We start from the raw sequence: 13,202 nt of genomic DNA on the forward strand, positions 1-13,202 counted from the left end.
TCTCTGCCTCCAGAGTCACATTGCCTCCTACTCTTCCCTGCATCTGTTTTATAAGGATGCTATCACTGGATTTGGGGCTCACTTGGATAATCCAGGATAATTTCCTCATCTTCAGATCCTTACGTAATTACATCCACAAATACCTTATTTTTTTTTCCCAAATAAGTTCACATTCACAGGTACCACAGATTAGGGCATGGGCATATCTTTGGGGGGTGGTCTATCATTCAACTTACTTTGGATTCCAGTTCCATGGAAAGTGGAGGCCTCTTGGAAGGGAGACTGGGGGTCTTACTTTTCATGGCCACGCTTTCTGTAGCCTGCAGACTTCTTTTCCATGAGCATGGGTTACCTATTTTTACAAACTTTGAACAATAAGTAAACCAGGGGCACCTGGATGGTTCAGTCATTTGAATGTCTGACTTTTAATTTCAGTTCAGGTCATGATCTCATGGTTTGTGAGATCAAGTCCCACATCAGGCTCTGTGCTGACAGTGTGGAGCCTGCGTGGGATTCTCTCTCTCCTTCTCTCTCTGTCCCTCCCCTGTTTGTTAACTCTCTCTCTCAAAAGAAATAAATAAACTTAAAAAAAAAAACCATAATCCAGCTAGCCAACTTTTTCAGCACCTTAAAAAACTCTTATGCATACATCATCTCACCAAAATTCCGACTGCCTTTACTCAAGGCCCTGACCAGAGTGCCTGGCTCACCAGGGCGGGGTTGGCCTTAAACATCTTTAGTGGGTTCCACAGCCGAACCCATACCAGATGTTGGAAAGGTCCTGCTTATGGGGGTTGAAATCCATACTCAAATGGTAAAAAATGGTAACCTTCAGTTTCACTGAGGATATGACTCAAGGTGTTCATAAGCAAGATACACACTTAAGCTCCCAATAGTGAAAAATTAGTTTCCAGTGTTACCTGTGCAGTAAGAATAGCCCCCACTGCGGAGATGACAATCGTTCAAGCAGGGGCCAGAGGATCCTTCGATGCCACGAGGGGCCAGGCTGTAATGTTTGACGGGGAGGAGCTGCCCATAGCGTCTTTGTGAATTGCTTGCAGGCAGACACGCTTTGCTTGCATATTAACCGTGTGGGAATTGTCTCCATGTCTCAAGAAATAGTCTCTCTCCCGTCTTTTCTGCCTCTTGATCTGTTTTGTTTGCCTATTTTCAATAAAGAGGAGCTCTGAGAAACATACTCCTTTCTTCTTAAATCTCCAGATAGAAGGTCAACTGGGCAGACTTGATGACAAATGGCAACTGACACTTGACCTCAGCGTGGGGAGAGCTTGCGAGGGGGAGGGGTGGAGGCCGCTACAAAGAGGTCAGAGCCCTGGGGGACGGCCTGTGCTCAACCCCAGCCCAACACTGCTGGCTCAGGGATCCAGAGCTTCAGGCTCCTCAGGAGAAACTGAACATCCAAATTTTTATGTAAACTCTCCCAATAATTTAATGTAGGAAACTGATTTAAATTTTCTGTAACTGCTGTGTGGGCCAAATAAAACATACTCATGTCAGATCTAGCCTGCAGCCCTCGTTCTAAAACCTCTGCCCTAATGCATTAGCGCTTTAAGTTCTGACCAGCCTCAAGCTATATCTTCTACTTCTACAGTCAAGCAAATCCTTATACGTTTTTTTTCTCAGTTCTTAGCTTCACGTGGTGGAAACAAAACAGTCCACGGCGTTGTACTGGGATAGGGATGACAACTCAGGGAGATAACAGGCAGAAAAATGGGCTTCCTGCTTGTTTGGGAAAAGGGGCAGCCTGTCCAGCCCAGACTGGAAGGGGGCAGTGTCTGCTCCCTGGCTAATTGCCTGGTTGTTTTGGACATTTGCTTGTGTAGACTGTTCTGTTCTCAACCTAATGATGCCATTTTTAGTGACTCATTAGGATCCTCATTAAGAGTTGTTAGCACATCAAAACAGTGTTGGTGAGGGCTGGCAGAGGGCGGCTTCCTGGACATTAGCAGTTGTCTGAATATCCCTGGCAGCAGGGAAGGGACAAAATGGCAGTAAATGGATCCCCAAATGCTGTCAGTTCAGAGGGTGCTGTTTTTGCAGTAAGCACTTATTGAGCACCTACTGTATATACGCATGGACATACAGTGGCTTTCCCTGGTCCAAGAATAATGCAAAGTGGTAACTCCTACCCTTCTCCCGGCTCAGCCGCTCCAGTTATAACAACACTTCTATCCCATGGACATGTTGACTTGTGCCTGCCTCAGGGCCTTTTCACTTGCTATGTCCTCTGCTTGGCATGCTCTTCCCAAGTCTCAGCCCCAAATACCCTCTTTCTGGAGAGATTTTCTCTGACTCCTTGTCTGCTGTTGCAAATCCTTGCCAACTGCTCTTCAACACATTCCCCTATTTTATTTATAATATGGTGCTTATCACAGTTGAAGTAGTCATATTTATCTGCTTACTGGCTTACTGTCTGTGTCCCCTCCCCCTAGAGTGTCAGCTCCATGAGAACAGGAACCTATTCTACTGGGTCCCTGGCTCCCACAAGGAGCTTGGCACATAGTAGGAATTTACTTAATATTTGATTAACAAATGGGAAATGATAAGGAGACGCAACCCCTTAGCCCAGGGTCACAAATGATCTGGCGTACCCACTAGATTCCCCTATCTTGCCCATTGTACATCTCCAAGGAATGTATCTTGTGGCTTTGTTAAAGAAATCTGAGATCAGGCTTGAAGGAAAGATAACACATGAGTTTCTTCAGGTCATAACTCTCCTTAGCGAAGGATACCTGTGCAGGAGCACAAGCCCAGGCCCCACCTCTCCCCCCCGCTCCGGTCAGCGCCTGGAGTGAAGCCTCAGGTGCCTGCTGCAGCAGGCAGAGATCAGGCAGGGGCATCCCAGGGCCAGGCTGTGCCAATAGATTATTTCTCTGAGTAATTAAGATGGAATTAAAAATTAATTCTTTCCTTCAGCCTGATTGCATTTCAAGGGATAAACCGAGTGTTATGGCTTTTGTGCATTTTTTTCTCCCTAAATTAAATTGGATCTTGTTTTCCAAGGTGGGGGAAGTGAGAATGTTAGGATTAAACCAGCAGCTCAAAATCCCTGGGGAAGGAACCAGGTGAATCTGCCTTGAGAATGGATGAACTTGAAGGCATGGCTGCTCTGGCCCACATGGTGGACTTGGCTCCCCAGGGAGCAACTTGGGTCCATGTTGGGGACCCAGTAATTCTGATCTGCTCTTGTCACTGTAATGCAGGAAGTCAGGCTACCTTGTCTGCTCCCCACAGGGGACTGAGCTGAATTAGCCAGAGTCAGACCCAGGCTCCAAGCAGGCTCTGCCACTTACTGGTGGCAGCTGTCTCGGGCAAGCTCATCTTCTCTCTCAGCCCCAGCTTTCTCATCTGTGAAATGGGTGTAAACAGCCTACCTCCTGGGGGTGTTGGGAGCAATATATGATAAGCAGGTTTGCCCAGTGGCATGGGCATTCGATGAATGTATACAGGCTACAGGAGAAAGTGTTTCCCTCATTTCTTTTAAGTTGCATTCATTCATTCACCAGGGTAATGCATTCCCAGGATTCAAAAGTCAAAAGGTAGAAAAGGGTATATAGTGAGAATCTCCCTCACGCCACTGTTCCCAGGGTACCAGCTCCTTTCTACAAAGGCAACCAGTGTTATCTGTTAGAGATATTTTATGTACCCATGAGCAAATACGTTCACACCACCCATTCCCTTTGTGTTACACAAATGGCAGTATACTAGATGCATTCTTTGACCCCTTGTTTTGTTTATTTTGTGTTTTCTCTCCACCTTAACGATGTATTTTGGAGAGTATTCCACATTGGTGCCTAACATAGTTCCTCAGTCATCTCTACATCTGGATAGTTCTCCATTGCATAGATATCCCATGATGTATTTAACCAGTCCCCTGTTGATGGTCATTCACATTGTTTCCAGTCTCTTGCTATTCCAAAAAAAAATTCTTTAATATATAATTTTGGACAGAAATCATCTTCTTCATATGCATCTCTATCTCTCAAATAAACTCCTGGAAGTGAAATTGCTGGTCAGAGGGAAGAAACTCTCATTTGTTAAAAATAAGAAAAATCCGTGTATGGGAGAGGGAATACATGAAACGAAAACTGCAGAATATTTGTAAAAGTTGAAGCTGAGCCGGACATGGGAATTCACGATCTGATTCTTTTATGCATGCTTAAAAATGTCCATAATAGGGGCTCCTGGGTGACTCAGTAGGTTAAGCGTCTGACTCTTGATTTTGGCTCAGGTCATGATCTTGTGGTTCGTGCTCTGCTGACAGCATTAGAGCCTGCTTGGGATTCTCTCTCTCTCTGCCTGCCCCTGCCCCCACTCGCATGCTCCCTCTCTCTCTCTCTCTCTCTCTCTCTCTCTCTCTTTCAAAATCAATAAACTTTCAAAAGAAATGTTGGTAATGAAAAATTGTAAAGATAAGGGACTGAAGTTCTGACAAAGAACTTAGAAGTTATCTCTCCCATCCACACACGAGAAAGGCTGAGCAAACTGAAAATCAACAGCTTTTCTTAGACCCAGAAAAGAACTGAGGTCACGGGGCAAATTGCTATTCCCCAAATTGTGATACAGAGAATCACAACTTATCAGAACAGAAACCCACCAACAGAAAACTCTGGGAGAACCAGTCAAGGTAGGGAAACCTAGGCTGTAACTGATGAATTGCTGGAAGCCTAGTGTGGACAAGGTTCAGAGTCAAAAACTCAAAGGGGACCCATTCTTGGGGAGGTCCCCACAGTTTTGTGAGTATTTCCTCCAAGAGCGCTACCAAGTTCTCGGAGTGAAGATTAGAACAAAATCCCCTCTATCTTCTGGTCGAGGAAGGGGGAAGTAGCCATTTTGAAATATACCAGAACATTCTGTTCTTTTAACAAAGCCTATGTGCCTTCAAGAGAAACTATTTTGCCTGAGCTTAAACGACCTGGTGGGAGAGAAATACCTAACTTCGGCCCCATCTAGCTTTTGTCAGGGGAGGAAAATACTCAACTGCAGCCCAATGTAGCCTTCTTGTCCCATCTAAGGTGGGCTGGGGAAGGGGTGGTAGTGGTGGAGAACAGAGAAACATTTGCAAAGGTCATAGCCCAGGGGCACAGGCTTGCTAAAAGAGGTAATCTCAGGGCTACAGAATGCTTCCCCTCACCCCACACCTTACCACCACATCGTTAACGGCGTATTTACCACAGTTCCTTGCATTCAGTATATCATGTCCGGCTTTCAACAAAAAGTTACCGGGTATGCTTAAAGGCATACAGTTTGAAGAGACAGAACAAGTGTCAGACCAGATTCAAATACAGCAGAGATGTTGGAATGATCAGATTGGGAATTTAAAATAACTATGATTAATATGCTAAGGGAGCTAGAGGAGCCTGGCTAGATCAGTTGGTAGAGAGGGTGACTCTTGATCTCAGGATAGTCAGTTTGAGCCCCACATTGGGTGTAGACATTACTGTGAAAAAACTAAAAATAAAAATATTTAAAAAATATTTAAATATGCTAAGGGCTCTAATGGAAAAAGTAGACACTGCTGAAGAACAGAGTGTCTTTCTGTATGCTAATTAGGTGACTCTTGGTGGGCCTCTAGATTGTTTCAGGATGGGCACTGGTGGTCAGAGGAATCAAACCATGTGATGAGAGGGTTGGAACTTTCATTCTCATCCCTAGACCTCCAAGGAGAGGTGAGGGACTAGGGATTGGGCTAGTCACCAACTGCCGATGATCTAATCAACCAGGCCTACATGATGGAACCCTCCATAAAAACTCCAAACAACAGGGTCCAGACAGTTTCCAAGTTGGCAAATACATCCATATGCTGGAGGGTGATACATCCCAACTCCATTTGGACAGAAGCTGCTGCATTCAAGACCCTTCTAGACTCACCCTATGTGCCTCTTCATCTGGTTGTTCATTTATATCTTTTATAATACCCTTCATAATAAAGTGGCAAATGTAAGTCAATGATTTCAAGTTTTGTGAGCCATTTCAGCAAATTATTGAACCACTGTGGTGCTGTGGGAACATCCAACTTTGTAGCCAAGTCAGACAGAAGTGTAGATACCCTGAGGACCCATTACTTTTGACTGGCATGTGAAGTGGGCAGTCTTGTGGAACCGAGGCCTTAACCTGTAAAATCTGATGCTAACTCCAGAGATTTAGTGTCAGAATTGAATTAAATTGTAAGACACCTAGTTGGTGTTCAGATAGTTATAAATTAGTTGGTATGAGGGGAAAACTCCCATACATTTGGTGTCAGAAGTATTGTCACTAGAGAAACAGTGTTCCCATAGGCTTGAATAAATGTTTCTCCAAAGATCCAAAGATATACCAAATAGCCAATAAATACATGAATAGATGCTTAACTTCATTAATCATTAAGGAAATGCAAATCAAAACCACAATGAAATATCCCCTTACACCCATCAGGATAGCTACTATAAAAGAAAAAAAAAAAAAGAGAGAGAGAGACCAAAAAACCAGAAAATAATAATAGTTGGTAGAAACTGAAACCTTTGTACACTGTTGGTGGGAATAGAAAATGGTGCAACCATTATGAAAAACAGGATGGCGGTTCCTTAAAAAATGTAAAACAGAATTACCATATGATTCAGCAACCCTTGGTAAAGTTAGACTTAATTTTTTAATAGTTATCTCAATGTGGTTTTGTAATTGTTTATAAGGTTTATTTATTTTTGAGAGAGAGAGAGAGAGAGAGAGAGCAAGTGGGGGAGGGGCAGAGAGAGAGGAGACACAGAAGCCGAAGCAGACTCCAGGCTCTGAGCTGTGAGCACAGAGCCCAACGTGGGGCTCAAACTCACAAACCGTGAGATTGTGACCTGAGCTGAAGTCGTACGCTTAACTGACTGAGCCATCCCAGTGGCCTTCAAATGTTTATAGACCAATTCCATAGTCCCTGCTATCGAATCCCTATTCAGGTCTTTTGCCTGTTTTTCTATTGTCTTCTTTCTTTTACTCGATGGGAATTCTTCCTATGTACTAGGTAGAAGTCCTTTGCCAGTAATATGTCAGAACATATGTTCTTCCCCTCTGTGACTGGACTTTCCACTGTCCTGACAGTGTCTTTTGATGGACAGAAGTCCTTGATTTTAATGTAGTCTTTATCAGTATTTTCCTTGATGCTAGTGCCCTTATGTCCCATTCAATAAACATTTGCCCTCCCCAAAGTCACAAAGATATTCTCTAGTGCTATCTTCAAGAAGCTTTATTTCACTTTTCATATGGTATGAGGTAAGAGATGAGATAGATTTTTTCCATATGGCTATCCAGTTGACATTTGTTAAGAAGACCATCTTTTCCTCACTGCTCTGTGATATCAACGTTGTAAGAAGCAACACTTCCACATGTTTGTGTATATCTGTTTCTGAATTTTATTCTGTCTAATTGGTCTATTTGTCTACCTGTATGCTAATATTACACTTTCTTAGTGATTGTAGCCTTGTATTAAATTTTAATATCTAATAATGCAAGTCCCCCTACTTTTTTTTTTCTTCTGCAAGATTGTCTTGGCTGTTTTTCACCCTTTGTATTTCTATGTAAAATTTATAACTAACCTGTCATATTGCACACAAATTACACACACAAGTAATGGGTATTTTATCTCTGACTCCCTTTAAGATTTTCTTTTTGTCTTTGATTTTCAGTAGTTTTACACTGATATACCTAGGTGTGGTTTCTTAACTGCTTGAATCTCTGGCATGTTCCCTTTGGTATGTTTTCTCAGAAAATTCCTAGTCATTATCTTTTCAAGTACTGTTACTGCTTACTCTTCTTTTCCATGTTCTCTTTCCTCTTCTTCCTGAATTCTAAATACTTACTACATGACTTATATGTCCTTCATGACTTATATTTTCTTTTCTGTATTTTTTCATTTTTCAGGTGGGGATATTTCATTCTGATCTTAACAGTCCCACAATCTTCCCTTCAGCAGTTTTCTAAATCCAGTTGCTTAGTTCTTGCCTGTAGTTGTGTTTTAAAATTATTTTTTCTATTTTATGCAGCTTTATTGGATCGTAGTTGACAAATAAAAGTTTGTAATATTTAAAGTATGCACTTGGATCAGGTTTGGCATATGAATACACCTATGAAACCGCTATCATAATGGATGTGATGAAAATATCCATCACCCCAAAAGTTTCCTCATGCCCTTAATCTGTCCCTCCCTATGCCCTTTCCTTAGGCATTAACTGGTCTGCTTTTTATCACTATAGATTAATTTGCATTTTCTAGAATTTTATAAAAATGGAATGACATAGTTTGAATTTATTTTTGGTATGGCTTGTTTTTAACTCAGCATAATTATTTTGAGATTCATCCATGTTGATGCATCAATATGCATCAACTATGTTGTATTAATAGTTCATTTCTTTTTAATGCTGAAAAGTAGTCTACTAAATGGATAGCCTACAATGTGCTTATCTAATGCTTGATGATTTTGGATTTTGGACCTTTGGATTTTTACAATTGTTGGCTATTACATATAAAGTTATTATGAGCATTCATGTACAAGTCTTTATTTCAACACATGCTTTCATTTTTGTCGACAAAAACCTTGTAGTAGAATGGCTAGATTTTATGGTAGTTGTGTGTTTAAATTTTTAAGAAAGTCACACATTATGATCCATAATAAATATACCAATTTATACACCCACCAACAGTGGATGAAAGTTCCAGTCGTTCTAGATCCTCATCGACACTTGGTATGATCAGTGTTTTCAATTTTAGTCGTTGTAGTGGCTATTCAGTGGAATTTCATTGTGGTTTTAATTTACATTTCCTTAATGGCTAATGTTGTCAGAGCATCTTTTCGTGTGCTTATTTGACAACCATATATCTTCAATGGCAAAGTGTCTGAATAAATACTTACCCATCTTAAAAATTGAGTTTGTCTTATTATTTTCTTATTATTGAGAGGTAAAAGTTTTTTTGTTTTTTTAAAATTTTTTTTTTTTTAACGTTTATTTATTTTTGAGACAGAGCATGAACGGGGGAGGGTCAGAGAGAGGGAGACACAGAATCCGAAACAGGCTCCAGGCTCTGAGCCATCAGCACAGAGCCCGACGCGGGGCTTGAACTCACGGACCGCGAGATCGTGACCTGAGCCGAAGTCGGACGCTTAACCGACTGAGCCACCCAGGCGCCCCGAGGGGTAAAAGTTTTAATATATTCTAGATACAATTCCTTTGTTAGATATATGTTTTGCAAATACTTTTTCCTGGCCTGTGGCTTGCCTTTTAATGTTTTTAACACTATCTTTTTCTCCCACATTTAAGAGCTTTATTAAAGTATAATTTACATATCATACAATTCACCCATTGTAAGTGTACAAGTCAACGACTTTTAGTAAAGAGTACAGTTGTTGAACTATCACCACAATCCAGCTTTAGAAACTTCCATCACCCCCATAAGTTCCCTTGTGCCTATTTATAGTCACTCCTTACTCCCAATATGGGCCCCAACCACTGATATGTTTATCTATAGTTCTGTGTTTTCTGGAAATTTTATGTAAATAAAAATACACAATATATATATTTTTTCAGTTTGGCTTCTTTCACTTAGTAAAATATTTTTGAGGTTCATCTATCTTGTTGCATTTATCAGTAACTCATTTTCTTTTTGTTGCTAAGTAGTACTTATTGTATGTTTTACCATTCAGTGGACATTTGGATCGTTTCCCATTTTTGATTATTATAAATAACGTTGCTATGATTATTCACATGCAAGTCATTCTGTGGACCTATCTTTTCTTTTAGGATTAGAATTGCAGGGTCATACAAGTGTATATTTAACTTTTTAAAACACTGCCAAACAGAATAGTGTCTTTTGAAGAGTAAATACTTTCAATTTGGATGAAATTCAATTTATTGATTTTTCTTTTATAGTTCATTTTTTGGTGGCATATTTAAGAAATCTTTACCAAACCCATCACTAATATTTTCTTCTAGAAGCTTTACAGTTTTGGTTTTTATTTTTAGATCTATGACCTACTTCAAGTTAATTTCTGTATATGGTGTGAGGTAATGGTCAAGGTGCTTTTTTTTTCCTTTTTGCATACTTTTTGCGTATGCTTATCCAAGTGTTCTAGCAACATTTCTTAAAAATAACATCCTTTCCTCATAGCTGCCTTGGAATCTTTGTCAAATATCAATTGGCGTGGTCTACTACTGGACTCGTTTTCTGCTGTATAGACCTGTAGGTCTATTTTTATACCAATACAATACTATCTTGACTATTGTTGCTTTATAATAAAGTCTTGAGATAAAGTAGTGTAAGTTCCCCCAACTTACTCTTCTTTCTCAAAATGTTTGACTGTTCCAGATCATTTGTATTTCCATATAAATTTTAGAATCAACTTGTCAAGTTCTACAAAAAAATCTTGCACTGAATTTATAGATCAATTTGGGGAGAACTGACATCTTAGCCACATTGAGTCTTCTGATCCATGAACACATATATTTCCCTGTTTATTTATATCTCCTTTAATCTCTCAGCGATGTCTTGAGTTTTACATGTGCAGATCTTGCACATCTTTTGTCAAATTTATCATCTCCTTTTATCATTTTTAGAATTTCCATTTGATTATTTTTTGATAGTTTCCAGTTCCCTGCTGAAATTCTTCTTGTCATCTAATATGTTGACTATAGTAACTTCAGTTATTTTAAAGTCTAGTCCTGATGCCTCAAATATCTGGATCCCTGTGATATGTTTCTAATATGTTGTTTTTCTCTTGTATTTTTGTCCTGTTGTTGTATTTCTACATGTTGGTTTTTCGTTGACTATCAGACATAATAGATGAACTTGGAAAAGGCATTTTGAGGCTCTGAATGTTACCTTCCTCCAAGGAGAAATTACTTTTACGTTTGCCTAAGCTAGGAGCACCAATCACCTCAGGTTGCATTCATCCAATCAGGAATCAAGATGATTTGAAACAGGCCTGCCATCCCCAAGAGAGGGCTGGTTTAGTTCTGGACCACTTCCTCCTAGTGTGTAGTCCTTTAGGTCTCAAATGAAATTCTGGGCTGTTTATCAGGGTCCTTACTTCTTTTGTTTCCTTTTTTCTCTGAGTGTAACATAAAAGTTACCATCTCAAACATTTTTTTATGTACAATTCAGTGGCACTGAGTATACTCACATTGCTGTGTGCAACCATCACCACCATCCATCTCCAGAATGCTTTCCATCTTACAAACCTGAAACTCTGTACCCATTAAACAATGGCTTCCCATTCCCCCACCCCCCGCCCCTGGCAACCACCATACTACTTTCTGTCTTTATGAATTTGTCTACTCTCTATATCTCATACAAGTGGAATCTTGCAGTGTCTGTCTTCTTGTGACTGGCTTATGTCACTTAGCATGATGTCTTCAAGTTTCATCGATGTTGTAGCATGTGTCAGAATTATGTATACACCGCATTTCGTTTATCCATTCATCTGTCAATGGACACTTGGGTTGATTCTACCTTTGGGCTATTGTGAATAAGCTGCTGTGAACGTGGGTGTAAAAATAGGGTCCTTACTTCTTAAGAGAACTGCACTCCAATCTTTGTCTCCCCAACCCCACGAAATTGCCAGAAGCTCTTCTCAGCCTCTCCGTTACTGCGTTAGAACTAGAAAATGCCTCAAGAGGTAGAGCACTGCCAGATATCAGGCTTCCCTCTCTGAGATTCCCTTCTCTCTGCGATCTTGGAGCCTCGGTAGCTCTCCAGTATCTTCAAACAGTGATTTTTGTACAATTTCATCCAGTTTTCCTAATTATTCTCAGTAGGATGATTGGTCTGATACAAGCTAGTCTATCATAGCTAGAAGCAGATGTGTCAGTGTAATCTTCATTTGCACCTCTCTTATTATGCATGAGCTTGAGCATCTTTTCTGATATTTACATGTTGTTTGTATTTTCTTTGAAATCCTTTCCCATTTTTCTACTGAGTCTTTCTTTTTATTGATTTGTGGGCATTTGTTACATGTCTGGAAACTTAGCCTTCGTCTTTCACCTAGAAAGAATTTTCTGAAGCCAGTTCTAACTTCCCGTATAATCAAGTCACTTTCACCTCTGAGACTTGGTTTATTCCTCTGTGAAATGGGTGAGAGGGCCAGACTTCACCATGTGGTCTGTTTCCTTTTGATCTGTCATTCATGGCTTGATTATCTCCTTCTGTAAAGATGAGACAAAAAAATCCGGGTGGGAGGTTATTGAGATTAAAAAAAAAAAAATTCCTTTCCACATCCTACCTCCACATTCCATGGTGGACTTGTATTGTATCCACTGCTCTCTGGCTTTAGAAAATTGATCACTGTTGGGGCGCCTGGGTGGCGCAGTCGGTTAAGCGTCCGACTTCAGCCAGGTCACGATCTCGCGGTCCGTGAGTTCGAGCCCTGCGTCAGGCTCTGGGCTGATGGCTCAGAGCCTGGAGCCTGTTTCCGATTCTGTGTCTCCCTCTCTCTCTGCCCCTCCCCAGTTCATGCTCTGTCTCTCTCTGTCCCAAAAAATAAATAAACGTTGAAAAAAAAATTAAAAAAAAAATAATAAAATAAAATAAAATAAAAAAAAAGAAAATTGATCACTGTTAACAGGAGGTGGGAGAAGGGAGCCCAGTGTCTGTGCATGCTTTTATACCCCTAGGACCTCAGCAATGTGGCACAAAGCCACTCTTCCCACACTTCAGTCAGTCTCATGAGTTTTGCTGTATCTGCAAAGCACATGTACTATTATTTACTTACATTTCCAGTAGACCGACTCACTTATTTTTAATCCAAATACCTTTAGCTTTTTCTTGAAAACAATATGTGTGAGGGGTGCCTGGATGGCTTAGTTGGTTAAGCATCCGACTTTGGCTCAGGTCATGATCTCATGGTTGGTGAGTTCAAGCTGACAGCTCAGAGCCTGGAGCCTGCTTCAGATTCTGTGTCTCCCTCTCTCTCTGCTCCTCCCCAGCTTGTGCTCTCTCTCGAAAAAAAATATAAATAAATAAATGAACATTAAAAAAAATAAAAAAAGAAAATAATATGTGTGAAATTATAGGTTTGCTGCGTGAGGATATTTTTCTGGTATAGATTAACACAAACAAATAACACATAATTAAGAGCGTTTTCCGGGTACCCCCTCGACCCTTGGGGAGCAGCCTCTGGGGCTGGGATCCCTGGTCTGGTGGCCAGCCAACCATGCCATGCGTGGCCA

Source organism: Prionailurus bengalensis, chromosome A1, assembly GCF_016509475.1.
Source record: "Prionailurus bengalensis isolate Pbe53 chromosome A1, Fcat_Pben_1.1_paternal_pri, whole genome shotgun sequence".
NCBI classification, from domain to species: Eukaryota; Metazoa; Chordata; class Mammalia; order Carnivora; family Felidae; genus Prionailurus; species Prionailurus bengalensis.